The following is a 14,549-nucleotide window of genomic DNA, read 5'->3' on the forward strand; positions in this document are numbered from 1 at the left end:
AACCGGAGCCGGTTTTCCCAGGTTCGTAGGGCTCAGTCCTCTCTGTGCACTAGATGACCAGTTTGGGATTCTACAAAACCGAAGACTAGAAGACCCATTTCCGAGGTCTGTGCTCAATAAATGCTGTGTCCAATGGGCTATACATAGTAAGAGTGCACAGGAAGCAGACCTGAAATCGGCCTCTCCCAGGTCTGAGGAAGACAATTTAGCCAGAATGACTTAGCCAGTGTCAGTTCAGAGATCTGAGGACCCCACTCTGTGCACCCGCATCAGGGATGGCGTGTGATGAGGAAATGCTGGCTCCCAAGAGTAACTGGAAAATCTCAACCTGACACTGCCCCTTTAAGCCTGCTGGGAGAGCCTCTGCCCCTTTAAGTGAAGACCCATTGAGTTGGGAAAGACTAAACCGCCAAAAGAATTACCATTTTCCCGAATTACCATTTTCCTGAATAACCAAACTGCCCTCCCGCTGCTTTGTAAATGGCTGTCTGCTGTTGACTGAGCACTGGGAGGGGCAAAGGGTCCCCAAAGAATGAGAGCAGACCCACCCCTTCGTCAGAGAGAGTGCATTCTCCTTCCTTCAGCTGCGGGGGCCCTAGAGTTGAGGTCTGGGATTCCCGAAGAGGTTTGGCGCCTGCAGGATTCCCCCAAGACCGCTGGCCCCAGGTGCAGGACTTGGCTGCTGGTAGTTAAAGAGTGAAGAGAGTTTCATGCCTCAGGCCTTAAACAGGGATTGTAAAGTTTGCTGGCCTGTGAGAAGTGACTTCCCATGGGCCGCGGTTCGCCAGCGACCCATGTTTCACCAGTGTCCCGCATTTCACCAGTGTCCCGCATTTCACCAGTGTCCCGCGGTTGACCAGTGTCCCACATTTCACCAGTGTCCTGCATTTCACCAGTGTCCCACATTTCACCAGCGTCCCGCATTTCACCAGTGTCCCGTGGTTCACCAGGGTCCCGCATTTCACCAGTGTCCCGCGGTTCACCAGCGTCCCGCATTTCACCAGTGTCCCGCGGTTCACCAGCGTCCGGCATTTCACCAGTGTCCCGCGGTTCACCAGCGTCCCGCATTTCACCAGTGTCCCGCGGTTCACCAGCGTCCCGCATTTCACCAGCGTCCCGCATTTCACCAACAGCCCCACGGTTCACCAACGTCCCGCGGCTCACGAGTGTACCGCGGCTCACCAGTGTCCCGCGGCTCACCAGTGTCCCACGGTTCACCGGTGTCCCGCGGCTCAAGAGTGTCCCGCGGCTCACCGGTGTCCCGTGGCTCACGAGTGTCCCGCGGCTCACCGGTGTCCCGCGGCTCACGAGTGTCCCGCGGCTCACCGGTGTCCCACGGTTCACCAGTGTCCCGCGGCTCACGAGTGTCCCGCGGTTCACCAGTGTCCCGCGGCTCACCAGTGGCTTGCGGTTCACCAGTGGGCCGCTGTTCACTGATGGCCAGCAGTTAGCCAGTGGCCCACGGTTTGCCAGGGGCTCATGGTTCGCCAGTGGCCTGTGGTCGGCAGCACCCAGCACTGTAATCCTGCACATGTGCTGAGGTTCACCACAGTTCCTCTGGTCTCCCTGCCCCTCCTCTGCCAGACTGTGGTTTGTGCCCATGGTTCACCATGATGCCAGGTTTCACTGGTGTTTGCTCAAATTTCTGATTTTTAGAGTGGTGTGTGGTCATTCTCCAGATCTGGGGGACCAGTTTCTAGCCGCACCCAAATGCCTGGGGTTTGCTCAGTGCTTCTCCAGCCTGAGGGAGTAACCACGCCTCTCCAGGATGACTTAGGTAAATTTCATCCTTAAGGCAGTTCCTGAAAGCCTGTGGAGGATGCTCTGTTCCTTTAAGAGAAAACTCAAAAGCCGGTGAATTCCAGAGGAGGGCTGCGCTCCCCTTGCTGTTTTGCAAATGACTCTCTTTGCCCGAGGCAGGTCCGCCCTGAGAGCAAGAACTTCCTTGAGTGTTAGGGTCAAAGAAGTTGAGTTTGGGGTCTCTGGGGGAAGTCTGGCACCTGCAGCTTCCTCCAAGACCACTAGCTATCACTTTTGCCAGAAAGAGAACAGCCTGCTGTCTGGCTAGGGTTCGCTCATTGCTCGGGGGTTGCCCATTGCCCACAGTCCACCAGTTGCCCGCAGTCCAGGGTACCATCATCCTGCTATGTCGCGGTTGCCACTCCTGCTCTGCCCAAACCCTGGCTTCCTGGCCCCCATGCACCCCATTTACAGCTTCATGGGTCTACACAATTCTCAGAGCCATTGTTCTCATGGGGGAGGCACTGCACACGATCACGTGTACCCCTCAAGGCTTGCTGAAGTGTTTCAGACCTTCGTCTCAACTTAGGAAAATTGTTCAGGGGGGTCCCAAACATCCAGTTCTCCTGCTGAGAGCCCATCTGTACCCTGAATTCTATTCTCTTATGGTATGTGTAGACCAGCTACCCAGTCAGTTTGTGAGAGAAGCCAGTTTAGGATTCTCCATAACTGGAGGACAGGAGAGCCATTTCCTAGCATTGTTGTATTGAATAAGTGAAATAAATGTCATGGCAGAGTTCCTGAAAACATGACGAATTGTATGACTGCACCGCACTGTCCCCTCAGGAACCACGAAGTGCCTGATCCACAGGTGAGGTGTGGGCGACCACAGTGGCTTCCCCACAAGTCTGGGGGTGACAGTGTCACCAGAATGGTTTTGCTGGGGCTGCTCCAAAGTGTCCACTCCGGCCTTCCCGTGCTGGGTGAGGGAGAGGACAAGAAGAGCGACAATTGACCACCTCAGAGCTGTTTTTAACAACCCGCCTCGGGATGCCCTGTTCCTTTAAGAAAAAAAAAAAGGACCAATTTGAGTTGAAAAATCAACTCATCTCCTGAATTCCAAGGGTGGGGCTGCCCCCCACCTGGCCCCGCATTTCGCAAATGGCTCTCCCACTGGCCTGATGTGTTGTTCCAAGAATGCGATTTGCGACATCCTGCTTTTCCAGGCCTGGGGCTTGAGATACTGAGTTTTGAGGTCTGAGGAGGTTTGACTCGTATCTCTAAGGGTGGGCTGCTGGGCAGCTTGCAAGCCAGGGCGATATTCACACCCCAGACTCAAATCAGGGGCTGTCAGAAGTTCGTGGGTCAGGGAGAGGGGAGCGCAATTGCCGCGCTAGGGTCCGCCAGTCGCCCGCGGTCTGCCATCGCCCACGGTCTGCCATCGCCCGTGGTCTGCCGCGTGGTAATCCCGCAGCACTGTAATTGGCCACACTAATCTGCCCTGACCCCCTGGCTCCCCAGATGCGTATCTCTGCTGTGCAGTTCACTGTGATTCCCATGATTCACCATGGTTCGTGATTTCATAGATCTCTGTGATTCTCAGTTTTGAGGGTTATCTACGGGCATTGGGCAACTTTGTGCAAGACTCAAGTATTTGCTGAGAGGCTGCAGCAACATCGCTCCGGGCCCTCGCTCTGCACCTCCCCCCATCTGAAACTGCATTTCTAGAGGAATTGATACTTGACTCTTAGTTGACCCTCCCCCAAGGCTCTTGGTTACTAGTGAATCACCAGGAGGAGGTGGGGGATGGTGGAGTTAGAGGGTGGCTCAGCCTCATCTCCCATTCCCAGGCCGATGACAGCCTTTGGGGCTGCCTGGGCAGAGGTGGTGCAGTCCTGGGGGTCCTGGCAGTGCTCAGGTACGATTCTGAGCCGAGTGTGTTCTCGGGCTTCACAGGCCTGAGCTGCCTCGTGCCGCGTCACTGTTACCGCGGCACGTACACGCAAGCAAGCACGCAGTCACGCACTTGCACCCGCACATTCTGTCCAGGCCAGCTCCGTCCCCATGACGTGGACCTTGGCTTTTCCTAGACACAGAGCTGCTGGGTCAAGCCCTCTGTTCTTCTCAGAGGGGCAATTCTGGTTCCCAGCACTGATCAGAGCCCTGGGTCTTGCTTTTCCAGAAGGGAGGGCAACAAGGCTAACGGAAGAGCTTGTGAAGGAAGACTGGAGTTCACTGGCAAGAGGGCCTGCACCCCCTGGAATGCTTATCTTGCTGGGATAAGGTCCTCAGGACAATTGTGTCCTTTAAACCTTGACGAATTCTCTGCCCCTGACTCAATCCCTTGGGCTCTGCTGTGTCATTCTTGACCTAACTCAACAGATTCTTGTCTTAAGCACAGGAAGTGCGGCAGCCACCCCAGTATGGTGCCCTTTTTCTTTGGACCTTTGACCACTGACATGGGCCAGTGACTCCAGGAGAGACTATTGCGCACCTTGGGCCCCATCCATCCCACGCAATTCCTGAGCCAGCGACTTCCCTGGGGCAGTGAGGACAAAGGCTCGGCGGTCCACAGACTGGCCTTCCCCTTAGCGCCACCAAGTCAGAGCTGGAATGGGGACTAGCCTCTGGGCCTCTGGGCACCCCAGCTGAAGCCTCTGTAAACGTGAAGCATGGAGGTTCTGTTGGGCAGGATTTGGGGTTAAAAATAAGAACACAAATCTGAACCATGATCCTCGAAGTCACGATAAATTGTAAGGGGCCTGAAACAGTTCCCCAGAGATCTCCAAAGACCCCTTCTCACAGTGGTGTCAGATGGGGAGCAGTCCCTTCCCAGGCCCCAGGAGGCAGCTTGGAACAGCCCACAGGATCTGTGGGCCCCTTCTCTCAGCCTGGAGCAGGAGGTGCTGTGACTTAGCCTAGGAAGTGAACACAACAAACTCCCCCATGAATGGGGGTCTTTGGTCCAGGCTGCTTCCAGCTGGGCTTGCTCACTGTTCCTTTAAGAAGGGGGAAGAGCTCTCCAGCCTGGAGTTTTCAGGCCCCCAGCCTGGTCTTGCTAGTTTGCAAATGACTGTGTCTGCTTTGGGGGAGGGGTGAGGCTGAAGGCTGCCCATCCCCCTCTCCTGCTCAGCCAGGAGGGCAGAGGAATGAGCTTCAGGATTTGAGTCTCAGAGGCGGTGTTAGCACCTGCAGGGTTCACCCCGAAACTGCCCGAAGGCTCTTGGGCATGTCTGGCTGACCATGCTTGTCCTTTGAGCAAGTGGAAAGGTGATTTGGGACGTGCAGATGTGTGCCTGGGCTGCTTGGCGGCTTTGAAGAAGGGATAGTTTGAGTGATCTAGCGATTTCGAACCGTTTGTGGGTCTGTGAGAGTCCAGGTCTTTGGCCGCTGCTCCGTGGCTCGCTGCACTGTGGCGCAGCCTGGTTCCCCGTCGGCGCCCGCGGTCCCACGGTGGGCTGTGAATGGGCACTGGCCGCACTCACGCTTGGGCTTTTGTGTACACAGCAATGGCTGACATCGATCCTCAGTGTTGGGGACATCGTGGGGCTGGGGTTCTCAGCACTTCACCGTGACTCCCCGTGGCGTGACACACGCCTCACAACAGCTTGGTATTGCTGAGGGGCTGGAGTGGGAACTGCCGCAGGCCTTTCTCCCAAGTTAGGGAAAGCGAGAGGCCCTCTCTAGAAAGTCAACGCAAACTCACTTCTGCAGGGAGCTCCCTGCACCATGGCGCTGGCTGGGCGTGGGGATGCCTCCTCCTGTGCTAAGCAAGGGACCTTGTAGGCTTATCACATCTGGAGGGGGAGACACAGATAACTCCCAGATTGGAAAGTTGTGCTCAGACAACCCCTATGTTCTTTGAGGTTCTCTGTCACCCATGGGGCCAAGAACTCAGCTCCATGTTCCTGAACCCAAGGGAGATGGTTGACAAGTGACTGCAACGCAACAGGGAGAAATGTCACTTACCACAAATGCCCGGCTGGCGTCCCACAAGCTGTAGCCCTGTGCCTCAGTTTCCCCACTGGTAAACAGGCACGATAAAGCACACATCTGGGTGAGCATTAAATGCGCTGTTCAGAGGTACAAAAGGCCCTTAGAATCCCATCACCTCGCATTTTCCTGCACAGCGGGAGCATTCGTTTCTTCGGGAGTCATTTCTAGAGGAGATGGCAGGGCTGGGAAGTATGTGTGTGTCAGGGTTTGCTCTGTGCTGCAAGAAGGCCCTACAGAAAGTTGATGAGGGAGCCTGTGTGCGCTGTGGTGAGGGTGGCATTTGCATGGTAAGTCTCCCAATAGTTTAGTAAAAGAATGTAAATCTTAGATAAAGAGAAGTCCCTGAAGGACATTCTGATGGGGTCCGGATCAGGCATTACATTTTACTTTCTGCAGCCCCCCCATGGGTGATGCTGGCCTCTGGGACCCAAACTCCCATGGGCCACCAACCCCCCCCCCCCCAGGTGCACAAGGCTGAACCTGGCTGAGCCAGGGTCTAAAGCTAAGACAGACGCTGGAGCACAGTCTTGCTGGGGGCAAGTGAACCCTGGCTCAGAGTGGGAGGATGACCTGGGGTTTTTCAGTTTATTTAGAGGGGATATGGGTGCAAGTGAGAAATCCTAACTCGGGGAAACGCTGTTCTGCATCTGTGCTCCTCTCGGCATGGATTTCCATGTGGGGGGCTGCTGGGCGCCGGGCGCACCTGGAGAGTAGCCTTCAGGCTGAGAGCAGATGCTGAAGTTTTTGGCGTCTTGCTTCTGCCTCAAGTTGCCCCCCACTGGGGCTCGAAATGCAGGCACAGCGTGGCCTTTAACACACGGGAGCCCAGCAACAACTTCTGTGAACGCCCAGCCCCCCTTCCGGAGACCTGCCAGGAGGCCGGGGGCCGCCCAGGAGTGTCCCTGAAAGGCTGCAGTGTCTCCTGGTCCAACACAGACCCTCACACATTTCTTGAGCGGGAGGGGCATGGCCTCGCGGGCTGCCTTCCTGGACCCCAAATCAGGCTCTTAATGCACAACAACCTCATAGATACAGACAGCAGAATGGTGGTTACCAGAGGGGCAGGGGGTGAACTGGGTTAAGGGGGTCAAATGAACGGTTCCGGGAAGAAAGAAACAAGACTTTTGGTGGGGAGCATGCAATAGACTATACAGATGTTGAATGGTCATGCTGTACGCCTAAAATTTACATAACGTTATTAGCCAATGTCACCCCAATCAATTTGATAAATTAATAACTAAACAAATAAATAAAATCCATAAAAGAGTGCAAGAACCCGGGGAGGTCATTGGGTGGGCCGTGGTGCACACAGGGGCAGCGTGTTCTACAGGTTCCCGGGCACCTGTCTCCTGCTTGATTCATTTGGGCATTTTTTTGAGGCTCTGTTCTCAGGGGAGCATTCCTTTCGGTAGTAAAAGAACCCAATGACGGCGTGATTCCCCCGGGCACGAGGAGAGGCGACTGGGCCCGGAAACGGAAGGGCTCCCCAGAGGAGGAGCCTGACCTGGCCCTGCCTGTTGGTCCACATTTCTTCAGCTACATCCCCTCCAGGTGGTAACCCTCCCAGGTGGTGCGGGTCCGCACGTCCTCCAGGCAGCTCCCTCCCAGGTGGTGCAGGTCAGCACGTCCTTCAGACAGGTCCCTCCCAGGTGGTGCAGGTCAGCATGTCCTTCAGAGAAGGTCCTGGGACAAGGCATGTGGACCCTCTTCCCTGTGGAAGCCCCTCCCCAGAGGGGGCTTGAAGTGGGCTTGCCTGTCGCTTTGACCCCTCTGCCCCTCGCTTTGACCCCTCTGCCCCTCGCCTTATCTTCATCTCTTTACTTTCTGCCCCTGCTGTCACCTGGCTTTTTTTGCAGCCTGGTGGGACAGGCGGCTTATACATGACCAGCTACCTCCCGACCCCCTCAGCCCAGGCCCACTTGGGTTTCTCCAGATTAGGGCCCTGACTTGGGCTGTGAAGCCAGCCACAGGTCCGGCCTGGGTCTGCGCGGGCTGCTGAGGCGTGCGTGGGGGCCCAGAGCGAGCCCCTGAAGCGGGGGCCGGGGTACACACTGCAGCCTTTCAGGGCCGCTCAGGCCGGGCAGCCAGACAGTTTTGCTTGGATCTCTGGGGCGGCCACGTGGCCATATGTTCAACGCTCTGAGTTGTCTGTGCCGGGAGCCAGAGAGTGACTTACAGCCCAAAGCGGGATCTGCAGGAGTTCTGCCGTGGGAGGCCCCTCAGAGTAAACACTGAGATTTCTGGGAAACGTACCTAAGGCCAGACTGTCGGGAAGGGACGTGGGCCCAGAATTCCTGATACTCGGAGAGTGGCGGGCCAGAGGTGCCAGCTTTCCCCAGCATCCCAGCCCCCTCGGCTGGCCCTTCTGGTTCAACAACAATCCCCCCCTTGTCGATCCCTCCCCCAGGGAGAGTGGGGGGCACTCACTGCTCCCAGGGCCTGGACTGAGCTCCTTGTGCACCTGAGGCGGGGGCAGAGGCAGCCAGAGCCCCGCCATCACGTGGAGGGCGCCCAGCCCAGCGCCCTGAGTGCCTACAGGCCGGGAACTTGTCCCTCTGCTTGTCATTTCATCCCTAACTCTTGAAACAGTGCCAGCCCTCCTAGGCACCTAGTGCTTCTTTCTTTTTCTTTCTTTCTTTCTTTCACCTCTTTACTGAAACCTGGTTTAGGTTTATGTTCCAGTAGATCTAGTGTCATCTTTTATTTTTATGTTTTTGAATTTTTAAAACCTTATTGTTGAGAGTGCCCCCTCCCCCCATTGCCCATCTCCACCTGGTTCCTGCCCTGCCCCAGTCCTTCACTGCCCTGTTGTCTGTGTCCATGGGCTCTGCGTATATGCATATAAGTTCTTTGGTTGATCTCTGCCCGCCCTCCCCTTCCTTCTGAGATTCCTCAGTCTGTTCCATGTTTCCATGCCACTGGTTCTATTTTATTCGTCAGTTTATTATGTTCTTTAGATTCCACATATGAGTGAGATCATGTGATGTTTGTCATTCTCTGCCTGGCTTATTTCACTCAGCATAGTACTCTCCAGGTCCCTCCATGCTGTCCCAGAGGGTACGAGACCCTTCTTCTTTACAGCTGCGTAGTATCCATGGTGTGAATGTCCCACAGCTTTTTATCCACTCATCTCCTGATGGGCACTTGGGCTGTTTCCAGATCTTAGCTGTTGTAAACTGCGCTGCTATGAACATCGGGGTCCATAGATTCTTTCTGGTTGGTGTTTCAGGATTCTTACGATCTATTCCTAGAAATGGGATCACTGGGTCAAATGGCAGCTCCATATTTAATTTTTTGAGAAACCTCCACACTGTTTTCCACCGTGGCTGCCCCAGTCTGCATTCCCACCAGCAGTGCACCAGGGTTCCCTTTTCTCCACACCCTCGTCAGCACTTGTTTATTGATTTATTGATTTATTGACGGTAGCCATATTTTATTGTTTTTTTAATTTTTAACTTTTCAATTACAGTTAACATTTAATATTATGTTAGTTCCAGTGTACAACACCGTGGTTAGACATTTCTATACCTTACAAATGACCCCTACGGTAAGTCTGGTACCCCCCTGACCCCACACATAGTTATTGCAATATTATTGACTGTATCTCCTACCAGCAAGTGTTTCTTGAACTGAGTGAATGAATGCCTGAATGAAACTATCTGGAATTCACTTTTTAAAGTCGACAAAACTCAGGCTAAAAGTGCAAAACCTCAGCTGATTTTTGGAGAAGGCAGCTGGTTTTAAGTGGTGCCCGGCCTGAGTGTGCCACCTACTAGGTGACTGGCTCAGTCAGAGGCTCCCCGTCTGACTGTGGACGGCTACTTTCCCTGTCCTGCCGAAGGATGCAGGAGGTTTTTTGTTTTGAATGGTCTGTGAGTCTGTGTTGTTCTGTGTACAGAGCAAACCTGTGGCATGAGTATTATTTTCATATTTTGCAGAGGGGAAACAGAAGCTTAGTGGGGTGAAGAGGGCAGGACCTTCCTCAAAGGGCTGGGGTTCCCAGAAGTCTTCCTGAGGCCCTCCCCCCTCAGCAGTTCACAGAGGCTGTGGTGTCTTCAGGTTGGGGGCCAAAGGGAGCCGGCAGGCTCCGGAAAGGTGGCTTCTGTTTGCTTTTCTTTATCATCAAATGTACCGGGGCAGCTCCGTTTACCTAAAGGCAGGCGCCTTTAAGCTCATCCTTTCAGCAAACACCTAAAGGGTATGTTGAACATTGAGCCCGAGTCTCCGAGGGCAAAGCATTTGCAGAGCGTAAGCCTGAACAAGCTGGTGGGCGAGATGAGGGCAAGGCACTGCGGGGGCCTGTGGCATCCTGCAGGGACCCCAGTTGCCCCCACTGACTTGAATGGTCAAGTTACCCCGAAGAAGGGGAAACGAAGGTTTTTGGTGGGCTGAGGCTACAAGACGCAGCTGCCCCCCGGCTCTGGACACTGTACACAGTGGATGCTGACCAGGGCTCCTGGCCCCCTCCCCCCAGAGGCTTTGCCACTGCCCCAATCCCAGACTCTCAGGTACCCAGAGGCTCGCAGCTCTCCCTCCCAGGCCCGGATCTGTTCCTCCTGAGTCACGAGGCTGTGATAGAGGTTTCTTGTTCTGCATTCCCGTGGGAAAGGCGGCAGAGTCAGATCTGCTCTCCCTGGGGGCAGCTTGGCCGCCTGCATGGGATGGGAGGGTGTCACCTCTGTTTTGAGCACCTACTGGCTACCCAGGCTTCCCTGTGATTTAACCTTCTCCACAACCCTGTGACACAGGTATTCCTATTATCCCCATCTTACAGATGAGGAAACTGAGGCACAGAGAGGCATAAGGAACTCACCCAAAGTCACGTAGTTAGTAAGCGGTGGTATCAGAATTTGAATCTGGGTCTGACATCAGAGCCTGCATTCCCACATGCCTCCCTCACTAGCTGCCTCCTCGCCAGGCCGCGGACTGCTGTGTCCTGACAGGTACAGGGGGGAGACAGGTCCCGTGTTCAGAGACATTTGTATCTGGAAGAGCTATTTCCCCACTGAGCTTGCAAACTGCATCTCAGGCGCCAGACTCTGAGATAGGTGGCCTTACCAGGGGAGGGAGTTGGCCCTTGTCGGTGGTGGGTATGGGGGTTACTGGGGTAGGCAGCAGTGGTGGGGGGCCAGCCTGGCCCACAGAGAGCCCATGAGGCTCAGAAAAGAGGCCGCCAGTGGGAAGCCTACTCCTGTTTTCTCTCTGATCCGTGGTGGGGACTGGCGGAGTCCATCCCCCAAAGTGCAGGGCTCAGCAGCCTGGATGTTTTGCAGAGCAGTGTTCAAGGCTGCCCCACCTGTGTGAGAAGGGCAGCCATAGGTGAGGGTCAGGGCAACAGGCTGCCTTTGATCTTTGACCGAGTGGGTCTAGTGGATTTAATATATATATTTTAAATGACAAATTTAAGCTTCTCGTAAAATAAATGCAAACATTGAAAACGAGAAGGTTTCTTCACCCACACTCCATGTCATGTAGCTGGGCTCACACGTCAAATACAGTGCATGATTTTTTTTTTTTGAAGATCTAATTGGCTTTATTACTGGGCAGCATCCCATCCAACAACAAGAAGGGCCCTCCTAGGGGCTGGACACAGTGGAAGGTTTTTATAGGAAGAAGGTGAGGCAAGGGGGCTTTGAACACAAGAAAAAGATTATTTTTACCTTTACTTACTTTCAATTACAGTTGACATTTGATATTATTTTATATTAGTTTCATTTGTATAGCACAGTAATTAAACAATTATATATTTTACAAAGTGTTCCCCCCTGATAAAACTAGTACCCATCTAGCACCATCATAGTTATTACAACATTATTGACTATATTCCCTGTGCTGTACTTTATATCCCCCTGCAGCACCCGGTTTCCCCTCCACACTCCCATTTAATCTTCTCACCTGAAGGAGACATTTATCCCCATTCTAGGAATCATGAAAATGAATTTCAGAGAGGTTAAACAACTAACCCAAAGCACACAGGCAGCGAGTGGACTCGCACCTGAAGTCTGATCTCAGGGCTCAAACCCTCAACCATCAGGTAGGGCTGCTGGTCTACCGGGGAGCTGGGAAAGAAAGCCAGCAGTCTGCCTTGTGACTTCCTGAAGTTGTCCCTTCAATTCAGGTGCCAGGAGTGACAGGTGTGACCAAATCAAGGCAGCATAGGCCACTGCACAGAGTGGCACTTGCCTGCATGCCACACTCTGCCCTGGGTTGGTTTCTTACCTTCTTTTTTTTTTTTTTTAAATATATCTTTATTGACTTCAGAGAGAGGAAAGGAGAGGGAGAGAGAGAAACATCAATGATGAGAGTCATTGATTAGCTGCAGCCCACAACCCGGGCATGTGCCCTGACCGGGAATTGAACCCTGATCGCCTGGATCCTAGGTCGATGCTCAACCGCTGAGCCACGCCCGGCGGGGCTCTCACCTTCTTTCATCTCCTGGATGGCACTAGGTGGTAGAAGAAACCATCCCATCTCTCCCGGAGGACACTCCACGTTCCCCCTAAAGCTTCTCATTTCCAGATGAGTTCCTGAGCCGGACGTCACCAACCTAGGGTCAACGAGAGAGGAAGGAGGCATGCCCCGTGGAACCTGCCCTATAGCCTCTTTGTGCATGGGTGTCTAATTGTGGGGTCCCCTGGGCACCCTTGACTCTCCAGTGGTGAGCTGGTGGCCTCTGGGTCACCGCTGACCCAGCAATTGCCAGCCCTGGCTCAGGGAGGCTGACTGTGGGCTCTGGGAGGATCCAGACCTCGAATGTTTAAACTGAAAGCATGCCTGGAATCGGCCCCTTCCCCTTGCGGTTAAGAAGACAGGTCCCTGCTGTAGCCCTGAAATCTAGTACAAACAAATGTCTTCTCTTGGAGCCTCTTGGGTGGGGTGGCAGTTTTTCAACTGTCAGCAATCTTTTAGGACTTTTTTTTGCATTTTTTTTTTTTTTTTTAAAAAGCAAACTTTCCAGTCCTGTTCTACCTGGAATACATTCTCTCCTCTGGGGCCCCTCCCCAGGCCTCTGCGTTCTCTGTCAACACCGTAAAGCCAGCCCCCTCCCTAGCCGCGGGCGGTTGAATGAAGCAGTTCTTTGCTCCACCGAAGGAAATATTTCCATGGAGTTGGGCCAAGAAAACCCCTTGCTTGAATCCGGGGCTGGCCCACGCCCAAAGCGAGGGGGCCCCATAGGGGTGGGGCTGGTCGACGTGGCCACGGTTTCCTGGTGTCAGGATGTGACTTCTTCTAAAACCCAGCCCAAGGCGGTGGCCTGCTTCGCCAAGACCCCATTCTTGGCCCCATCCCTTAGTACATGGATTTTTCTAGGCCCCTCCTACAGGAACGAAACCAACGAAGTTCATTTCTTGTTGTCATTCCCAGCTTGGAATTGTTCATCTCTGCGGGCGGGTTCAAGAACCTCTCCAGAGGTCTGGCGTGGCTGTGGGGCTGCCTCCAGGCCCCCCGTTGGGCATCCCGCCCCTGCTGGAGCCTCTGTCGGGACTGTGCCTCGAAGTACTCAGAAGGGGCATCCCGAGTCTCTCGATTTTTACTTACTTACTGAAAAATATTACGTATTTGAGGTCCTTAAGGAAGAGGCTTACGTGGTCAGCCTTCTTGGATCGTTGCATTTTTTTTTTTTTTTAAAGTACATTGTGAAAGCAATATATGCCGGTAGAGAAACCCATAAAAGTAGAAAGAAGAAACATTACCCAGAATCTACTTGTCCAGAACAACAAATGGATTTTAGGGGTATTACGGGGTAATTGTGGGGGTATTACCTTCCAGGTCTTTTCTACCGGCTGTAGTCACAAGTGTCCCTAAAGAGCAATGCTTACGGTCTCCCATGTACCACCGACCCCAGAGTCAAACGCTAGCGCTGCCTGGAAGCCCAGCGGTCTCCCGGGAAGTGAGCTTTATCCTTGCCTTGGCCTTTTGCAAAGGCCAAATTTTATTTGTCTTTTAATACCTACAATTTGGCAAACTCCTCTATGCAAAGGTTGGTGCTGCATCCAGAATTCAGGTTTCAGGGGAGCGGCGTGCTCCTGACATCGGGGTCCTGGGTAGAAGTCCGGAAGTGCGCAGGGGGCCACGGGCCCTGGAGTCGTGACAAGTGTCCCTAAAGAGCAACGCTCACTGCCCAACCCCAGGATCACGGCACACGACAGGGACACCCCCCCCCCCCAAATCCAACTCGAAGGGAATTTGGGTATGAGTTGAATTTGGATGAGCCAACAGGAGTAAAAAGTGAGCCTCCCATCACACAAGTCCTTAAATGCCAAGCTGAAAGAGGTTAGACTATTCTGATGGCAAAATCCACTTCCCGAAGGGCTGTGTGCATTGGCGTGCATTCTAGAAGGGCGCGGCCGATCCCGGGCCCTAGGAGATGGGACCGTTGTTTGACACCCAGCCCAGCAACTGGAAGGAGTTGTGGAGGAGGGCCCAGGGAGGTCTCATTTGGAGGGGGGGTACCTGGGAGGCTGAGGAGGCCTGCTGGAGGCGTGGGCACCCAGGGGACGCTGTTCTGTAAAGGCTCTCAGTATGGTTTTGAGAAGAGAGCACACTGACCGGCGCCCGGGAGCTGGATAGAGGAGGACCTTGTCCTCAGTTCATGGCTGAATCTTAGGGCGCTTGTACACTTGCCCACAAGTATGTACATGTGGACAGGAGACCGCTCACACGGCTTTTGAGGGTTCCCAAGCATGAATTTAAAAAAAGAAGAAAAATGTGTGCTTTGAATTAGATCTACGTGAAAAAAAAAAATAAAATAAAATAGGCAGCAGCTAAGCCATGCGTCTGGGACACTGGCTTCCCTCCAGGGCTCTTCAGCA

Source organism: Miniopterus schreibersii (genome assembly GCF_964146895.1).
Source record: "Miniopterus schreibersii genome assembly, chromosome: 1".
Taxonomy (NCBI): domain Eukaryota; kingdom Metazoa; phylum Chordata; class Mammalia; order Chiroptera; family Miniopteridae; genus Miniopterus; species Miniopterus schreibersii.